Source organism: Littorina saxatilis, linkage group LG16 (genome assembly GCF_037325665.1).
Source record: "Littorina saxatilis isolate snail1 linkage group LG16, US_GU_Lsax_2.0, whole genome shotgun sequence".
Classification (NCBI taxonomy): Eukaryota; Metazoa; Mollusca; class Gastropoda; order Littorinimorpha; family Littorinidae; genus Littorina; species Littorina saxatilis.
In genome coordinates, this window is record NC_090260.1 from 37,380,129 (window position 1) to 37,387,419 (window position 7,291).

Consider the following 7,291-nt stretch of genomic DNA (forward strand, 5'->3'; position numbering starts at 1 on the left):
TCTCTCAAACACACACACACACACACGAACACACACACACTCACACACATACCCCAAGTTACACACATACACACTCACTCACACGCACTCACTCTCTCACACACACTTCATACACACAAAACACACCCCCATACGCACATATAGACAGACGGACATATACACACCTTTACAAACACACACCCACCCACCCACTCTCTCTCTCTCTCTTTCTCTCTTATACAAACAGACACCCCCCCCCCCACACACACACACACACACACACACATGTACATACGCACGCATGTACGCACGCACACACCCACAGACACACACACACACACACACACACCGTGCACACACACACACACATTGACTCACACAAATCTTATACACACAAAACACCCACTTATACGCACATAGACCGGCACGGTTGGCCTTGTGGTAAGGCGTCCGCCCAGTGATCGGAAGGTCGTGGGTTCGAACCCCGGCCGGGTCATACCTAAGACTTTAAAATTGGCAATCTAGTGGCTGCTCCGCCTGGCGTCTGGCATTATGGGGTTAGTGGACTGGTTGGTCCGGTGTCAGAATAATGTGACTGGGTGAGACATGAAGCCTGTGCTGCGACTTCTGTCTTGTGTGTGGCGCACGTTATATGTCAAAGCAGCACCGCCCTGATATGGCCCTTCGTGGTCGGCTGGGCGTTAAGCAAACAATCAAACAAATACGCACATAGACAGTCGGACACACACACACCTTTACAAACAAACACATATACACACTCATACACACACAAACTCATGCACACACACATTCAAACACACACACACACTCTCTCTCTCTCTCAAACACACACACACACCCACGCACACAAGTCACACACAGTGACACACACATACTCACACTCACTCATGATCACACGCACTCACTCACTCTCTCACAAAAAACTTCATACACACACCCATACGAACATAATTATGGACAGACGGACATACCCACCTTTACAAACAAACACACATCAGTACACGCACACACATACACTTATGCCCACACACACACTTACACACACACGAGTACAGACTCATGCACGCGCGCGCACACACACACACACACACACACACACACACACAAATACACACACACACACACCACACACATACGAGTACAGACTCATGCACGCGTGCGCACACACACACACACACACAAATACACACACACACACACACACACACACACACACAAACAGTAACACTAACACATGTGCACAAAATGAACACAAACACACACACTGCGCGAGAGAGAAAGACTACAGGGAGGCATGACGTCATGATGCATTAATTGACGTCAAAGACTTTCGACCGTGACGTATTCTTCTTACGCGAGCTTTATCCATAGACTTGGAAACTACGGGATTTCTACCCGTCCAAAACGGCCTTGGGTGGCGTTTGCTGAAAAAATGGGGGCGACTATTGCACCCACCGTATTTTTGTTAGTATGGTCCCAATTTTTGGTGAACTTCCATCTCCAACTGTAGCACGTAGCCGGGCACAAAGAATCCTTCTTTATCATGTATTATTCGGTATGCACATTTCTCAAATCGATTACAGTATAGCGTTCACGGGATACCTCCAGCTTCGCTGGGATAATTATTATGTGTTGAAACAACGCGGAGAAGGCAATACAAACGAAGTATTCACCGTGTACAGAGTATGGTTTCTCATATTCGTGGTATAGCGCATTTTTGAAGCAGAGAACAGTGAAATGTTGTATTTTTTGCAAGATGTATGAGGGAGAGAGCAACAGGTATAATGAAGACAATATGTACTCCCTTTCTGTGTACATTCAGTGTACATTCAGTAAACTTTTCTGACAGAAAAGGTGTAGTTTCCATTTGACAGCCGAAATAACGTCAACAGACGATGTTCGGAAATAAGTATATCGGGTGTGTATGGGCTGTGAAAGAGGGATTAACCTTGCCTTTATGGGGAGAGGGATTAACCTTGCCTTTATGGGGAGAGGGATTAACCTTGCCTTTATGGGGAGAGGGATTAACCTTCCCTTTATGGGGAGAGGGATTAACCTTGCCTTTATAGGGAGAGGGATTAACTTTGCCTTTATGGGGAGAGGGATTAACCTTGCCTTTATGGGGAGAGGGATTAACCTTGCCATTATGGGGAGAGGGATTAACCTTGCCTTTATGGGGAGAGGGATTAACCTTGCCATTATGGGGAGAGGGATTAACCTTGCCTTTATGGGGAGAGGGATTAACCTTGCCTTTATGGGGAGAGGGATTAACCTTGCCTTTATGGGGAGAGGGATTAACCTTGCCTTTATGGGGAGAGGGATTAACCTTGCCTTTATGGGGAGAGGGATTAACCTTGCCTTTATGGGGAGAGGGATTAACTTTGCCTTTATGGGGAGAGGGATTAACCTTGCCTTTATGGGGAGAGGGATTAACCTCGCCTTTATGGGGAGAGGGATTAACCTTGCCTTTATGGGGAGAGGGATTAACATTGCTTTTATGGGGAGAGGGATTAACCTTGCCTTTATGCACTCTAAACAAAAGTGTTCCACTCCTGAACACCCTTTCTGTAACCACTTCTGAACACCCTTTTAGTAGAACACTTTTGGAACACTTTTGGAACACAAAAAGTGTTCTATACACAAACAAGTGTAATGTGTTCCAAAAGTGTTCACATCTGAACACTTTTAAGTGTTCACCCTGCAGTAACCACTTCTGAACACATACAAGTGTTCAGGTCAACACTTTTGGAACACTTTTAGAACACTTTTGGAACACTTTTAGAACACTTTTAGAACACTTTTGGAACACTTTTGGAACACTTTTGGAACACTTTTAGAACACTTTTGGAACACTTTTAGAACACTTTTGGAACACTTTTGGAACACTTTTGGAACACTTTTAGAACACTTTTGGAACACTTTTAGAACACTTTTGGAACACTTTTAGAACACTTTTGGAACACTTTCATCCTGCACTGTCATACAATTCAGAAAGACCTTAAAATCAAATTTTGTGAGCAAAGAAGTATTTTTATTTGACAAAAAGAAATGTCTGCAGCAGCCGCAGAAAAAAAGGGTCTGGGGTAGGAACTGTTGAACACATAATATACCGAGCAACAAAAGAAACGCGAAAAAATTCGTCATTGTTTGATTGACAAAATCTTCATCAATTATAGAGTTAGAATTATTAAACCACAAAAGTTTAATGAAGGCATGTTTGACCTTGCTTTTGTGTGATTATTTTGATGCTGTGACTGTTTTAACACACGGGACAAGCAGGTTTATCGTAAAACACATAATGCGCGCTCGCAGCACGTGCAAGTAGAGCAGGAGAAATCTGATGTGTGAGATGTGTTCACTAATGCATTAGCAACCAAAAGAGACCATGGCACGCTTGCTGCCAGTCTCACTTTTGAAACAGCCAGGATGCCAAGATTGACACCACCAAAATGCCAGGTCGATTTAAAGCTGGGGGTGATCCAGAAGCACTGGCATGTGCTTTAAGACAGTTTTTCACCTTCTGCAATGTTCTGGTGACATTGGAAGCACTGCAGTTATGCAACGCGGTAGATTTTTTCGCATTACCCCAATAAGACAAGATCGCAATTTCCTTCCACAACGTCTTCGACATCGATTCAATTCAGCCGCTGACACTACCAGGAACATCACTGGAAGCAACCAGTGTCCGATCAGTGGCCAGAGAACGCGATGAAGGCTGACTGAGCGAGACCTCCAAAACTTGTCCCGTGTGTTGAAACAGTCGCAGCATCAAAATACTCACGCAACAGCTGTGTCAAACATGCCTTCATAAAAATGTTGTGGTTTGATAATTCTAACTCCATTGTCACAATCCGATGGGAGGATTTTCACGTGTCCGGCTCTTTCAAGATTGAATCTCGAATTTTGTTAATGTTGTCTAGGGTATGATTATTTGGCGGCTGTTCGCTTTTATAGTTAGTGATATGCGTGGTTTCTTTTAACTTAATTGAACGATAGACAGACTCAAAAGTATCGACAGAAAGAATAAACACTGGAAGCAACTGGACGAACACAACTACAATGAGTGAAAAACGGCTTTAATTTTGGTTACTCATCTTCATGCATCGACGTACTCGGCACTACAGGTCAAGGATCAGGTGTGAGAGGTTTGATCTTGCCGAAATGAGCGACTGTAAGCTCTCGGAGTGTTTATACACGGCGTCGGTGATGAAGATGATGTCTTTAAAGTTTAATGTCTTGACGATGAGTTCAACGGTGATGATGATGTCCTTGATGATGTGACGAACGATGTTGAGGATGCCCTTGATGTCTTCGACGATGAGGTGAATGACGATGATGATGCCCTGGATATCTCGGCGATGGGGTGAACGGTGATATCAGTTCTTTAACACGGTTCCATCTCTCTCTCAGTTGGCGTCCGATTCATCTCCAGCTTGCATCTACACGAGCGTCTAACCAGCATCTAAACAGCATCTAAACCTGTCGATCAAAGTGAAAACAACATGTTATCATCAGCTTTATGAGCCTAACATCTATCTAATCATTCTGACCGTTACTTACAAACAATGGAATTTTGGATTTCGTCCAACTGCTTCGCCTTTGAAACACACAAAACAGATGAACGTAGGGATGAAAATGTGCCGTTCTACTTCTGAAATGAAGAACGATATTATTATTTCCCTTTTTCCTACTTTAGCAGTTTCTTACCTGCATAATTCAGGTTTGTGATGAAATATAACTCCCGAGAAAAAAAACTTGAATTGTTCTCCAAAATGGAACGAGAATCAACTGATCTTGGTGAATGGACTCAAAGTAAAACTCTACGCTACGAATATAGGCCTTCGCACGTGTCTCAAAACAATTCAATAAAACAACTCTTCCATACATCTTTTAACGCGAAGTACAAAAGACAAATATCTCAAGTCTTTATTGATAGAAATCATCGTATGAATTTGCAAATCTAATAATCTTTCATACGGTGTAGGCGTAGAGATCTATCATAACCATTTCCAACCTCGTGTTTTCCTCTGTGTCATTCTTCCTTTTTGACGTCACGCTTTTGACGTCATCTCTCTTTACGGCGTTCCGTCTCGCAAGGAAATGACTTAAGGGTGTCACCCATGGAAATAAAATCCAATGTTACTATAATGCGTAACACACGCCCTTGGAAAGGAAGATTTTATATAATCTATGAACATGCATAATAGTTACATTAATACTATATGTGTATAACATTCTACTAATTGTTTCCGTGGATCTATGATCAGAATTCCCTTCACAATCAGGTAGTATCTCTGAGTTGTGACGACCATTGCCATGGTCTCCCTCAGTTCATGGTAGCACGGCTGAGGTAGTCTGCTCCAATGTTGTCTTTGCCGGGAATGATCTTCACGGTGAAGACGTACGGTTGAAGTTGCAATGCCCAGCGCATCAGTCTGGCATTGGTTGGTTTCATCCGCTGTAGATACTGAAGAGGTTGATGGTCCGTCTCCAGTATGAAATGTCTTCCGTAGAGATAACGCTCAAATTTCTGGATTCCCCAGACGGTCGCTAAGCATTCTTTCTCTACGGTGGCATATTTCTGTTCTGTCTTTGGTTCAGCGTCGTTCTCGATGACTTTATTTGCTTCTCTGAAATCATTGCAGAAACGCACTGCTTTACCGTGTGCTTTCTTCACGATCACTATCGGAGCGTTGTAGGGTGAAGTGGCTGGTTCGATAACCTTCAAATCCAACATCTCCTTCACTTCACGTTCCACCACGTCCACTAACGCATGAGGTATGGGTCGTGGTTTCACGTACACAGGTCGATCATCAGTCATCTTGATGTTGCAGATTTCTAGAGTCGTAGCTTTTGGTACATCAGTCAACGATGCGCTGAATTCTGTACATGCGTCTCTGACTTCACGTTGTTGTCTTGCCGTCAATGTGTCAGCTATATGTACATCTTTCTCATTCTCGGTACGTTTTGTAGACGGAATGAGTATGCTGGGATCAGGTCCCATGTTGGCGAATATTTCGTCATCTTGTTCTTCCAGATCTTCGACGACTATCGCGCTCTGTTCCACCACTTCTTCTGGAAGTTTCTCTGGTTCAGCGATCATTTCTCGTTCATGGTACTCTCGCAAAAGGTTGATGTGATAGACACGAGTTTGGCGACCCACTTTGATCTTGTAATCAAATGAGTTGATCTGCTCCTCGATCACGTATGGTCCCTTCCATGCAAGTTCTAGCTTGTTGTGTTTCGTTGGCAGTAGAAGCAAAACTCTGGTGCCGACAATGAGTTCTCTCTTCTTCGTCTTCTTGTCGTAGAAGTGAGCTTGTCGTATTGCTGACTTGGCGAGATGGTCGCGGGCGATCTTGCACGTTTCTTCAATGCGATTTCGCAGATCAATAACATGTTCAGCCGTCGTGCGTATCTCGTCGTTGCTTTCTTCTTCCGTCCACAGTTGACGCAATACTTGCATTGGTCCACGCACTGTCCGCCCATACAGAAGTTCGAAAGGAGAAAATCCAAGTGAATCTTGGGGAACTTCTCGGTATGCGAACAGTAGTGCTGGCAAGTACTGGTCCCACTTGGTCGGTTGTTCAAAAGTCATCTTCTTGAGCATCGCTTTCAAAGTTCCATTGAAACGTTCTACAACACCATTGCATTGAGGATGCCAAGGTGAAGTTGTCAATCCCTTGATTGCGAGCAGTTGGTTGACTTGAGTCATCAACTCGCTGGTGAACTGCGCTCCGTTGTCGGTCAATACTTCTTCTGGAAGTCCCAATCTTGTCCAGAATGTCCATAGCGCGTCAGCCACGGTTTCTGCCTTTATGTCTTTGAGAGCAACAGCTTCAGGATATCTGGTCGCGAAATCCACCATCACTAGGATATACTGCTTCTTTGTCTCAGACATGGGTTTGATTGGTCCTACTATGTCAACGGCTACACGCTTGAACGGAGTTTCAATCAGAGGCATCTTTCCCAGAGGTACCTTCCTCGTCCGTCCTTTTGGCATAGTACGTTGGCACACGTCACAAGAACTGCAGTAGCGTTTGATGTCACCCACGATCCCCGGCCAAAAAAAATCTTGCCAAATCCGTTCTCTTGATTTCTTCTGTCCGAGATGGCCCGACATCGCCGTATCGTGTCCGGTGGACAATACCTTTGCCCGCATCTTGTGAGGTACTACTACTTGTCGGTGGTCCTTTCCTTGCTTGTCACTGTATTGGCGATATAACACGTCCTTGTCATAGATGAACTGAACTCGCCCTCGAGTTACATTCGTTCGTGCCAACACATGTAA

The 7,291-nt window shown here is 44.2% G+C and overlaps 1 long non-coding RNA gene across 1 annotated transcript; it reads right to left on the minus strand.

Annotated features, from left to right (window-relative positions):
• Window positions 1–4,059: 4,059 nt before the first annotated feature.
• Window positions 4,060–5,572, minus strand: LOC138950988 (uncharacterized). The gene is made up of 2 exons (XR_011450906.1): window positions 4,708–5,572; window positions 4,060–4,479 (listed from the first exon to the last, which is right to left on the minus strand). It is a non-coding gene; the product is annotated as an uncharacterized lncRNA (long non-coding RNA).
• Window positions 5,573–7,291: the final 1,719 nt, after the last annotated feature.